The sequence below is a fragment of the Eptatretus burgeri genome, chromosome 10 (assembly GCF_056783735.1).
Source record: "Eptatretus burgeri isolate ZD-2024b chromosome 10, Ebu_testis_v1, whole genome shotgun sequence".
Classification (NCBI taxonomy): Eukaryota; Metazoa; Chordata; class Myxini; order Myxiniformes; family Myxinidae; genus Eptatretus; species Eptatretus burgeri.
The window spans coordinates 98,922,657-98,937,219 of NC_140970.1; the positions used below are offsets into that span (position 1 = coordinate 98,922,657).

At 43.7% G+C, this 14,563-nt stretch overlaps 1 protein-coding gene and 1 long non-coding RNA gene across 4 annotated transcripts in view; one reads left to right on the forward strand and one right to left on the reverse strand.

Annotated features, from left to right (window-relative positions):
- Positions 1-14,563, reverse strand: part of LOC147019245 (methylcytosine dioxygenase TET3-like) — a 268,737-nt gene that overhangs the window by 253,278 nt on the left and 896 nt on the right. The gene's annotated exons all lie outside the window — the stretch shown is intronic.
- Positions 1-14,563, forward strand: part of LOC147019247 (uncharacterized) — a 145,839-nt gene that overhangs the window by 125,057 nt on the left and 6,219 nt on the right. The window lies entirely within an intron of this gene.

Below are 14,563 nucleotides of genomic sequence, written 5' to 3' on the forward strand. Positions count from 1 at the left end.
ACACCTTCTCCTCCTTCGTGTGAAGCACAAGGCTGCAAGTAGCATCATTAGCTGTGGGGGTGCGCTTGTGCCGCTGATGCAATGCCCCTGTTATCAGTACACTGGTACTCATTTTGCCGACCTCGGAAAGATGACAGGCCGAGTCAACTATACCTGCTGTTAATTCAACAGCACGACAGGGGCTCAAACTCAAGAACCTAGGATTTTAAGCCAGCTACCTTTAACCATTAAGCCAACATCAGGCCTAGAATATACACCTTAACTTACCAACACACCTTATGTTAGCCCCTCTTCTCCCACCCACCTTTGAAAATTCTGGCTACATCCCTGTCCTAAAAGATTGAGGTGAAAGAGGGCACACGACAGTGTGGCAATGGAACAACATATGGATGCAACAAGAAAATGGATAAATGAACAAAAGGAGGATCAGCGAGTAGAAAGAAGGAAACGGTAACCTTTCCGTAGAATGGGAGGGGGATTAGGGGAGGCTTACTGAGGGTGGAAAAGATCACAGGAAAGGTTGGAGGATCATGGTGATGTGCTGCCAACTTGCAGCCTTAGAGGGGAAAATGGTATCGAGTCGACTGAAGTGGTTGCACAAAAGGAATTGAAGTGAGCAATGAGCCTGGATTTTGGAATGTTCGAAAAAGTGAGATGCTGGGAGAACACATGCAACCTGAGGGGACTTGGGAGAGACAGCAGGAGGAAAGAGCAGTCCACAGTGGAGGTGGTAGAAACCAGAGAGGCCAACAACCTGTCTAAAATGAAGAAAACAGCATCCCATGTCTGGTTCTACTTATTTGTGGGAAATGCCAATGATGCTGATGGCTTGGAGTTGGAGGGGCATCTCAGAGAGACCGGTGTGAAGCAGGGGCTCCAGCCAAAATGGCATAGTCGTACCCCAATTAAATTAGGACAAATGTCTTGTTGGCTGTGAGAAGTTCAGATTTACCAAGGAAGGACTCTACCATGATGAAGAATGCTGCTGGTGGCTTCGGAGGCCAGCTTTGATTAGTCATCCTCCCAAGAGAGCTCATGGCTAACAGTGATGTTCCAAATCTCAAGAGTTTGATTATCTTCTAGTGGTTTATTGTACAAACACATAGGTGTGTTTATGAGATATAATCCTTTCAGAGATAAAGATTGAGAGTAGGAGGTTTGCCCGGATTGAATGGCATTCCATTTGTCAGACCAGAATCTGATCCTTTCCAGGTCAGGAAGCCGCTGCTGCTGCTGGCCTGTCAGTGGTTTACAATATTGTACCACATCACATGAATTCATCCATGATAACAAGAAGAGGGTTTTCCAAAGCATTCGAGAGGTCATTGATGTACATAAGGAAGAGTACTGGGCTCATCACATTGTCCTGCGCACGGCACTCCAGACTCAACTGGGTTATGAGATGACAGGATTCCAATTGAGAGCCACAGGCTGACGACCGGTGAGAGTGGAGGACATCAGCAAGCCAGGAAAGGTGACTTTGTATGCTACGGACAGAAAGCTTGGCATGCGGAGTAGGAAGGGGGCAGTGGGACAACACGTGGACACAACAATCAAAGTGATGAATAGGAGAAGAGGGAAGGAAACAGCAACCTTTCAGTCAAATGGGGAGGGTTAGGGGAGGCTTAATGAGTTTACCAGACCGTGTCAATTGCCCGAGATATGTCCAGAGACACAGCTCTGACCTCTTGTTCAAGATTCAGGCCTCCATCCATTGTTGAGAAAGAAACAGCTCACAATATCCAGAGTTGAGTTGCTGGGATGTATTTCAAACTGATGATCAGAGATTAGACCGTTAAAGAAGAGGAAAGACTTGATTTCAGCTATGATGATGCATTCCATTACTTGGATTAGAATTGGAAGTGAAGCCGCTGGTAGCTGAGAGGACCTGCTTTGCATCCTTCTTGTGTATTGCAGTAATAACGGCTGCCCTTCGAGCAGACGTGGCCAAATGTGAAGGACAATTTGAAGAGAGCAGACAGCTCGGAGAAGTGAGAGTAGCAGAGCAGCATTTGAGAATACGGGATTTTAGAAATGCCACCTGGGCCTGTTGCTGAGGCAAAGTCGAGGCCGGACAAACGTTTCTCTCCCTTATCAGGTAAAAAACGAAATCACAGTTCACTTGACACATTGTCGACGTTTTTCACACTTCGTGCTCAGATTTGCATTCTTGTGTTGTACGTTGGATAAGGACTTGTGAAAATGCACCCAATGGCTGAAGTTTTCTTGGGCTATTTTAAAAGAAATGGCAGCAAACAAATTCCGTACTGAAAATGGAAGTACGAGGCCGTGACATTTTATTCTTTTTCAGCGTTTCCTCCCCTCCTTCCTCTCCTCTTTTCTTGTTCGTTCATTCCCTTGACGTTTGTTCCATTCTCAGTTCCTCCTTGCTCTTCCATGAGCCTCCAATGGGTACTTCCATAGACGATAAGATTTCATTCCCGGGGGTTATCTCCAGAATGGATATGCAGACAAGTGGATATGGATGGACTGAGAATACACAATGAAGGAAAGAGAGGGTAGGATTGAGAAAAAGGACATCGGAGTAAAGCATAAGGAAGGAGGTAGCGTTGATCACATGGAGAAAAACGAGAAGATGGAGAGGGTGCAATGCTCTCATTTTGTCCAAGTAGTATAAAGACTGTCCTTCAGCAATCAGTTCCAAATCCTGTTCGATACTTTCACCATCTTCCAATTCGGAAGTAAGTGCAAAGACTAACAGAAAAGTCTTTGTGTTCGTCTTTGCACTAACTTCATGTCCCCTTACTCAAAATCCTACGTATTGTGCACGGGCGGAAAGTTATACATTTTGGGCCTTTGTTGCCACGTTGAGTTTAAGTTTACAAACAGAGAAAGAGCAAATAACAACAACCCGTTATATCTCCAATGCCCCGTTAACATCGCTTTCCATTACTTTCTGCAATTGTGAACAATACACAAACAAATAAAGTTGCGCTATTCTCACAACACTGCTTTGCAAAACATTGTGGATACGTCCACGCGCGCGCCTGCACGTCCATCCATGCAACCCCATGCACACCCACGTCCACTCGCGCACCTCTACGTCCACCTGCGCATCTCCACGTCCACACGTGCACCTCCACATCCACCCGTGCATCCCCACGTCCACACACGCACCTCCACATCCACCCGTGCATCCCCACGTCCACATCCACACGCGCATCCCCACATCCACACGCGCACCTCCACATCTACCCATGCACCTGCACGTGCACCCCAATATCCACCCACACACACTCACATCCACCCGCGCACCTGCACGTCGACCCGAGCATCCTCACGTCCACACGTGCACCTCCACGTCCACACGTGCACCTCCACTTCCACTCGTGCACCCCCATGTCCACCCACACACACCTACGTCCATCCACGTACCCCAAAACCCATGCACGCACCCCCACTTGCTTTGTGCTATGGCTGCGTCTGCCAAACCTCATGGCCAATTGGCTGAAGAAGAATAAAAATTAATACATTTTGCTTTTAAACTAAATAATGAGAGTACATCAAATAAGTTTTCCTGGTGTCATACATCTCAACCTTCCTTTGGCAACATAGTTTATTTGTATTACATTTTCAATTCAAAAAATTTCTGGATCAATTCCTGCTTGGTCTTGTGGTTCAAGGATGGCCGAGTGCCTCTTTAAGAGGAAGGAACACTCAGTGTTGCCATTAAGTGACAATAGTTCAGTCTAAATAAGTGCTCTGGCATCCACTGATATCTGAAGGCCAAGGATTTCTGATGATCAGAGATAAGCAATGAGGCCAACCATTTGAAAATTTACCAAGGCCCCTGTTCTTTTACAACCACACCACGCATGATCAGGCCATGGGTAATGCTGTATGATTCTATTAGTTATACCATATATGTGAACATGACTTGTACGAGGCAGATGTACAAAGTTCTGCTGCTGATGACTCAGTGGTTTTTTTGCCAAGTGGTGAAGCAGAGATGACGTAGATGAGATATATTCCACCTGCTCATGATGTCATCATAATTGCCCTTGTCGACAGAAAACCTTTTACAAGCATGGTGTAATCTTGAGCGTCAGAATTACCTCCACCACTGAAGGTGGATGGAGGTTATGTTTTCACCCCTGTCTGTGTCTGTCTGTGAGCAGAACATCCCAAAAAGTTGTGGACAGATTCTGATGAAATTTGGTGGACAGGTTGGGTGTGTGACAAGGGTGAATTGTTTCGATTTTGGTGAAGATCCAAATTCAGATCTGGATACCAGAATTATTTAAGTGATTCTTCATAATTGAGAGGTGATCGGGCCAAAAACGATACATAGCACGATTTCTCAAACAGTTGTGGATGTATTCGGACGAAACTTGGTGGACGAATTGGTTAGGTGATGAGAACAAGGCAATTCGATTTTGGTTCCGGTCCGGATTTTTAGATCCGACCTAGCAGTGGGATACAAAATGTAACCTGTTCAACCTGGTGGAGGTACGCGCTCTACCGAGTGCCGTTCTAGTTTTCTATAAAATCAGGCCAATGTGGAGTAACTATCGGTAATAACTGGTTGTGTCTGAGTTTCTGCTCGCTGATCTAAGGTGAACCATTCCACAGTCTATTCAATTATAACTACCAAAAACAATGATAATTATTTTGTTTATTGTGAAAAATCAAACTTGTTTGGGACACGAGCGGTACTTTAACAGTCATTTAGAATTAATACATCATACGTAGCAGGTATAATGTCTGGTCTATGTGCACGACTAGCCTTAAAGGAACTGTTCAATGGAATCTGAGCACCAGACATCATATTTCCCTCGTAGGATGTGTGTTGGGTAGGGGGACATGAAAGTAGAAGCAAAAGAGAGCAACAGCAGTTTAAAAAAACATCCATCTGCAACAGGGACTCTTCAGTTCTGCATAAGGCTGTAACTGTCAAGCGGTTAGCGTCGCACCAGGACCAGGACCCCACCCTTGGACACACAACACGAGTTTAGATTTATAATCCACCTCTGCACCTGCTCTCTTCGTTTATGCTCGTGGTGCCCCCCCCTCCCTCCTTCCCCACTAAGTCTTAAAACCCATTCCCATTTCCAGCAACTCGACACCTTAGCGAGGAACAGGACCCAATGTTTTAAGCATAACCCCAACACAAGTCCCCAAAACAAGAAACCGAACCCAAAACAATGTTTGATGAAGGATGAAAGCGCCATCATTTCTCAAAAATAAACTGACACCCAGAAAGTGAGTGAGAATTCAAACACAACTGAATGAAGCTTTCTGACATACCACAAAGGCAGACAGAGCCAGACGAAAAGCAAGCACATGTACAAGTTGTTGTAGCAGCTGGCACAACGGGGCGTGGCTTGTGTGACATGTGCGAGACCCAAAACTGGATTTAAAAGCCAACCTACGGCAAGCTATGCCACCACAAACACATGGGTTTTTGTTTTTCTTCTTGGTGCTCGTATCCTATTCATATTTACTCAAAATCTATAACACTCGGCCCCTTCAGTAAAATCCACCAAACCATTCTAAGTTTGTTCAATACATCTGAACCTTCATCAAGCATACCGAGAACGCCTTTCTGCACTCTTATCAACCGGACAACGTCTTGTCCGGTTCCCGTAACTGTGCCGATACTCCAAGGATCATAACCCCTCGCTCATCCAGGAGCCAGGTTAACACGAGAACCAGTGTAAAGGAACTATTGGTACTTACTCGGATGACTGTGGGAACACTGTAGCCGGCGTAATTCCGTATCCGGGTACATTTCCGGTCCCCTTTTTGCACTGAAAGTGCTTTGAGGACTATAACTAGAGAGCGACCATAATGAAGCCCACTGCTGGTTCGGAGAGCAATTTGGAATTTGGCCAAGGTGCCTAGAAAGAACTCGCCGATACTTTGCCAAATTATGCCGTGGGATCGATAAGGTCCACCAGGAATTTATGCCAGGAGACGGTTTCCCAGCTTAATGTCCATCTGATCAAGGGATGATGTGCGAGAGGCAACACCCTGCGTGCGGAGCACCGGTCTGGCAATTTATACTTGGGTCGAGAAATATTCTTCTTTCTTTTGCAGCCCAAAGCTGCGGGGTAGCATCATTGGCTGAGGGCGTGGCCGTGCTGCTGATGCACCATCCTCTGCGTAAGTCCAGCACAGGAATTTGGAATTTGTTCAGGCTGCCGGCGATAGTTCGCCTACTCTCGATCGTGAAGGAGACCGTGGGATTTTTAACATCCACCAACGAATGCCGGCAGACGGGACGTCCGTTTGACGTCCGCCAAAGATGAAATTGCCAAGGTGAAGCTTGGGTAAAGAAGCCCTTGGATAATGCTCAATGACACCAAGAGGGCATCATAACTAACTACCAACACCATTACTGAGAAAAATATCAAGAAGTGTGGGCAGAAGTGAGAATCCAAAGAGTTAGAAAACAAGAAAAGACAGAAGGATAAAGAAAAATAACAAAAACGACACCATCAAGGAGAAACGTACTTTATGGTCCTTGCATATCATTAGCATAATAAGAGAGACGTCTGCAGAATTATTTTGGCCTCCATTGTACTAAAAAAACAATTGTCAGCTTGTCGGCCTCCATTGTACATTGTACTCTTACGCATACAACCTTATCCAAGCATGTCCGATCCGATGTAGCGTACTCCGTGTTACAGAGCGTTGGTTCTGCTGAAGCAGTTTCTCGGCCTGGGGTTATGCTGGGCAGTTTGCCATCCCTCTCCCAGCAGTAGTTAGGACAAGAATTTGTAATTTGACAGTCGTGCCGGCGATATCTCGCCTACTCTTCGCGAAGGACACCATGGGATCCTTAACATCCATGCCCAGTTTACCGTCCATCCGAGGGACAGAACACACACATTGATGAATCACTCTGTCTGTGAAACACCAGGTTGACGGTTTGCAGTTGGGTCAAGATTTGAACCCAAGGAAGACAGTTTCGAGCCGAGTGTCCGTACCTCTCGGCTATCTCCCGTCAGCCAAATGTAAATCGAATCAATAATTTTAAGTGTTTGTTTGTTATTCTTTCACAGCCGAACCGTATCATCTAGAGGCCCCAAATTTTGGGTGTCGGTACTTCAGGATCTGCGCAAGGTTTTGAGCTACCACACGTTGGCCTCGCCGTTCGTTTTGTGGCCACCAAAGGCCACTATAAAGTGTATATTGGGACGTGGGGTCAGTCTGTGCTGCCGACGGCCCGCAGGGAAAAGATAATCACCATGAAGCTGATAACTACATCACTTTTCAATGTCCAACACGTCCCGAAACCCCCCGCTGGGAAAAGCTCACCTGGCCGAGCAGTGCCAGGTATCGTGCTCCGCCGCCCCCAGTATGCATATATTTAAATATATATATATATATATATATATATATATATATATATATATATATATATATATATATATTCAATCAATATCCAGAGGCCTCGAAGGAGTGCATGGGTGATTCCTCAGGGAGGCTAGCGTGCTTGAGTGTTGCACAACTCTGCCTTGTCGTCAAGTTCCAACAGGCATTTTCCACGAGAAAATAATGCAGCGGATTAACTGCGAAATTCAATGACAGTTTCATCAGATATTTCACCAAAATAAACCATCAATCTTCTGAAGGTCTGAAGGATTTCTTCATCCCTCACTGCACTCCAAAATAACTATTTCACACAGACACGCCCAATCATCCACCTTTATATCTATCCTCTCACGAGAGAGAGAGAGAGAGAGAGAGAGAGAGAAAGAGAGAGAGAGAGAGACACAGACAGAGAGAGAGAGAGAGAGAGAGAGAGAGAGAGAGAGAGAAAGAAAGAAAGAGAGAGAGAGAGAAAGAGAGAGAGAGAGAGAGAGAGAGAGAGAGACAGAGAGAGAGAGAGAGAGACATAGACATAGAGAGACATATCTCTCTCCAAAGACCCACAAGGGGAAGTGTGTCAGGACAGAATGTCAGGCCCAGTTCTTGTACACTTGTTTCTGCCTCCAAGTGTCATCAGCAAACACAAAATGTCGAGCTTGCAAAGAAACTTCCTCCACATACGACTTGACGCGACGTAAATAAGCCGAGGAGGGAGAGAGTGTGGAGCAAAAGAGAAAGAATGTTCATAAATGAGAGAGAGAGAGAGAGACAGAGAAACACACACAGAGATTATTTTTTTTTCAACAGAGGGTAGCGTTAGCACCACCCAAAAGGACAGTGTGCAATGTTCATAACAAGTGGTACTGTAAATGTTCTTTTGGTTTTTTTTTGTCGTTGATGGTCAATTATTATTTTTTGTAAAGGGATTATATTCTTAATAGAGATCATAAAGGAAATGGTGAATTTTGGTGAAGCAGACAGCTGGTATTCGAGCAATGAAACAGCACGTGGCATCAAAGGTTGCGAAAGATAACAGAACTATCAATTCACCGACACATAAAGATATACGCGACCGTATAACCAAAAGCATTAAATCCCGGTGTAAAGGTGTTAAAAGAGAAAATCAAATCAGATAAAGGTAAATGAATTGACCGGCGTGAACATGTGAATGCGTGAACGAACCGTTCGTGCACTGAACATATGGATACTGTAGGTACCCCACTCCCCTACCCACCGACACCTCATCCTACACACATACACACGCCAACCCTCTATTTAGGGACATGTCTTTGCCTGTTCCTATTTTACCACAATTTGAAACCAATCCACTGACCACACTACCTCCTCCTCCTCCTCCGTACGCAGCACAAGGCTGTAGGTTGCATCATTGGGTGGGGGCATGGCTATGCCAGTGATGCAATGCTTCCCTTACCAGTGCACCGGTACTCATTTTGCCGACCTCAAAAGGATGACAGTCCGAGTCAACCCCACCTGGTTTTAATTCAACGTCCGACAGGGGCTCAAACTCAAGACCCGAGGATCTTAAGCCAGCCATCCTAACTGCTAAACACCAGGCTTGCCACACTACCTACCTACCCCATGGTGAAGAAGAACTGAAACACACACTACCGTCGGGAGCGGGTGCTTCTAGTTCTGAAAAGTACAACATACTGTAAAAGTCTTTGCAAAAACTTCCCTTTTTTTTTTTTTTTTTTTTTTTAGCTCAAACTTCAATGTTTACTTTTCAGCAAAAGCAAAAACATTTTGTTCGGACAGGACTCACAATGATTACGTTACAATGCGTGGAAGCATCTTACTTATAGAAATTAATATTATACGTACATACACGTGCACACACCCATTAGTCCATGGGCCCAGGCATATATCAGTACCATCTGGGAAACCAAACTTTAGGGCTACTAAGTTATTGGTAGGGACTGTATGATTATTTCAATATGTGATAACCGTTCCAGAAGAGCAGCTTAGTGTACGTATTTTGCATTTTTACCATTTTACCATTCTGAGATATTGACGTTTTGGGGGAAAATCACACAATGGACTATTGACACATCCCATGAAGGTAATATCATTCAATAACCGCTCAGGATATCCAGATTTGTTTGCCTTTTCGCTTTCATTATGCGGAGGGTGGGTACATTCCAGAGATCATAACTACCAATAAGCTGCCAGTCTGCAATGGTTATCACATCAAAATATGATCTATATATATATATACACCAATTCGAAAATCATAACTTGGATTGGTTTCCTTAGATGGTACCGACAAGTGGAATTTCTGGCCTGGGCCCATGGACGACATGACCAGGAGGGCACTGATGACCTGTGATGGCTCGTTAGCACTCTCCTCGTGGTTTTATTTGTTCCCCAAACGGTCTTTTGTCAGCTTATCACCAACTAAACCCGGTTTGTTTTACCACCGTGCACATTGATACGATTGCTAAAATGTGTCAAACTGTCAACATCGTCATTTGAAATGCAACGAGCTGAACAAAAGCCAACCTTCCTGACCAATTCCACGACGATATATGTACGTCGGATGGTTTGTGCAAGACCGGCCGTTAGTACGATGGTCTTCAATGAGTCAAGATTGTGTGAAGCGACCTGTGCTTGTGAAATGGTGTCGTAACAAATGTGCTGAAGTGTCTGATTAAGCTGTGTGAATCAGAAAATGTTCTGTATGTAAGGGAAGACCGGGTGCGGTGTTACTAGCTCCATAGTCAGGCTTGGCAGGACATCTTAGAGATTGGCACACTGGTGCTTTGAGCTGCGTTGCCTGGGTTTGAATCTGAACACGGCTATGAAGTGCCACCCTGGTGCTTTGCCGTGCAGGGTGATGCATCCATCGGATGGACGTGAAGCCGGACACCTCCACCAGCACGAAATGCCGGTCGACATTAAAGATCCCGCGTTTCACGGTTTTTTTGATGAAAAGGAGGAGAGTGATCGCCGGCACGATTTCCAAACTCGTGGCCACCCTCATTCGACCATCACACCTGGCCAACTGGTTGCTGAAAGGGCTCATGGACCAAACACATTCCCTGACCGGCTCGACACCACGAGGGGTGTGAATATAACCGTGGCACGTTAAACCAGTTAGTAAGCTAGCTCCGTGGTCATGTAGGTCTTTTGCTTTACCACCCAACCATGCATGATTGGACCTTACATATGCAGAGCGTGTTTATATGAGCTGATAACTCGATGTGGCGCACACAAACCAACTAACATAAACAGATAGCTCGTCTAACACATTGAGAAATGACAGAGGATTACACAAACCAAAACAAATGTACAAGTACCAAGCTAACGACAGAGGGATGGACAGCTACACAACACACAAACATGATGGAACATGGAATAACACAACACACAAACATGATGGAGCATGGAATAACACAATACACAAACATGATGGAACATGGAAGAACATAACACACAAACATGATGGATCATGGAATAACACAACACACAAACATGATGGACCATGGAATAACACAACACACAAACATGATGGAGCATGGAATAACACAATACACAAACATGATGGATCATGGAATAACACAACACACAAACATGATGGAACATGGAATAACACAGCACACAAACATGATGGACCATGAAATAACACAACACACAAACATGATGGAGCATGGAATAACACAATACACAAACATGATGGACCATGGAATAACACAACACACAAACATGATGGAACATGGAATAACACAACACACAAACATGATGGAGCATGGAATAACACAATACACAAACATGATTGAACATGGAATAACACAACACACAAACATGATGGACCATGGAATAACACAACACACAAACATGATGGACCATGGAATAACACAACACACAAACATGATGGACCATGGAATAACACAACACACAAACATGATGGACCATGGAATAACACAACACACAAACATGATGGACCATGAAATAACACAGCACACAAACATGATGGACCATGAAATAACACAATACACAAACATGATGGACCATGGAATAACACAACACACAAACATGATGGACCATGGAATAACACAACACACAAACATGATGGAGCATGGAATAACACAATACACAAACATGATTGAACATGGAATAACACAACGCACAAACATGATGGACCATGGAATAACACAACACACAAACATGATGGAGCATGGAATAACACAATACACAAACATGATGGATCATGGAATAACACAACACACAAACATGATGGAACATGGAATAACACAGCACACAAACATGATGGACCATGAAATAACACAACACACAAACATGATGGAGCATGGAATAACACAATACACAAACATGATGGACCATGGAATAACACAACACACAAACATGATGGAACATGGAATAACACAACACACAAACATGATGGAGCATGGAATAACACAATACACAAACATGATTGAACATGGAATAACACAACACACAAACATGATGGACCATGGAATAACACAACACACAAACATGATGGACCATGGAATAACACAACACACAAACATGATGGACCATGGAATAACACAACACACAAACATGATGGACCATGGAATAACACAACACACAAACATGATGGACCATGAAATAACACAGCACACAAACATGATGGACCATGAAATAACACAACACACAAACATGATGGACCATGGAATAACACAACACACAAACATGATGGACCATGGAATAACACAACACACAAACATGATGGAGCATGGAATAACACAATACACAAACATGATTGAACATGGAATAACACAATACACAAACATGATGGACCATGGAATAACACAACACACAAACATGATGGACCATGGAATAACACAACACACAAACATGATGGACCATGGAATAACACAACACACAAACATGATGGACCATGGAATAACACAACACACAAACATGATGGATCAGGAATAACACAACACACAAACATGATGGATCATGGAATAACACAACACACAAACATGATGGACCATGGAATAACACAACACACAAACATGATGGACCATGAAAATAACACAACACACAAACATGATGGACCATGAAATAACACAACACACAAACATGATGTACCATGGAATAACACAACACACAAACATGATGGACCATGGAACAACACAACACACAAACATGATGTCCCATGGAATAACACAACACACAAACATGATGGACCATGGAACAACACAACACACAAACATGATGGACCATGGAATAACACAACACACAAACATGATGGAGCATGGAATAACACAATACACAAACATGATTGAACATGGAATAACACAACACACAAACATGATGGACCATGGAATAACACAACACACAAACATGATGGACCATGGAATAACACAACACACAAACATGATGGACCATGGAATAACACAACACACAAACATGATGGACCATGGAATAACACAACACACAAACATGATGGATCAGAAATAACACAACACACAAACATGATGGATCATGGAATAACACAACACACAAACATGATGGAACATGGAATAACACAACACACAAACATGATGGACCATGAAAATAACACAACACACAAACATGATGGACCATGAAATAACACAACACACAAACATGATGGACCATGGAATAACACAACACACAAACATGATGGACCATGGAATAACACAACACACAAACATGATGGACCATGGAATAACACAACACACAAACATGATGGACCATGGAATAACACAACACACAAACATGATGGACCATGGAATAACACAACACACAAACATGATGGACCATGGAATAACACAACACACAAACATGATGGACCATGGAATAACACAACACACAAACATGATGGACCATGGAATAACACAACACACAAACATGATGGACCATGAATAAAGTGGACCATGGGTTAATAATACAACACACAATAATGATGGACCATGAAATAACACAACACACAAACATGATGGACCATGAATAAAGTGGACCATGGGTTAATAATACAACACACAATAATGATGGACCATGAAATAACACAACACACAAACATGATGGACCATGAAATAACACAACACACAAACATGATGGACCATGGAATAACACAACACACAAACATGATGGACCATGGAATAACACAACACACAAACATGATGGACCATGGAATAACACAACACACAAACATGATGGACCATGAAAATAACACAACACACAAACATGATGGAACATGGAATAACACAACACACAAACACGATGGACCATGGAATAACACAACACACAAACATGATGGACCATGAAATAACACAGCACACAAACATGATGGACCATGAAATAACACAACACACAAACATGATGGACCATGGAACAACACAACACACAAACATGATGGACCATGGAATAACACAACACACAAACATGATGGACCATGAATAAAGTGGACCATGGGTTAATAATACAACACACAAACATGATGGACCATGAAATAACACAATGCACAAACATGATGGACCATGGAATAACACAAACACGATGGACCATTATTTTAGTGGACCACCCAGTCGGGTTTCTTTGCTGAACCGAACACTTCACTTGAGGGTCTTCAGCCATTAGCACTCCGCCGTGGAATGAACTTTTGAAGTGGTTAAAGAGGGAAATAAAATGCAAATGCACAACAAACACACAAACCGGTAACACATGGTTACACATGGCCTTCGTCGGGAGAGTGTCGGTTCCGAATCCAGTGGACATGTTTAAACGAAGGATTTGATTTTTCATTTCCTTGATATCAATGATTGGTAAGGAAACATCCAGGGAAGTGCGAATTCAACAGGAGGGGGACATCATGGACAGATGTGGGTCACACTAGTAGGCCTTGGGGTCGATCCTTCCCACACGAGGGTCGGTTCCTCGTATGGTTCTCGGACACGGTTCGAAATGTCGGTGTGGAGGTTCGATGGCCTGTTAGTAAGTGAAAAACAGACTTGTATTTGTACAATGGAGGAGAAGGGAAAACAAATAACTCGATTTGAGCAGAAGACAGGTATGGAGACGAGCAGAGAAAGAAAGGGAGAGGCTCGACTGTCCTCCAAACACAGGTGTGTGTGTGTGTGTGTGTGTGTGTACGTTCGTGTGTGTGTGTGTGTACGTTCGTGTGTGTGTGTGTGTGTGTCAGAGAGACAAAGACACAGATCATGATTCGTTGTGC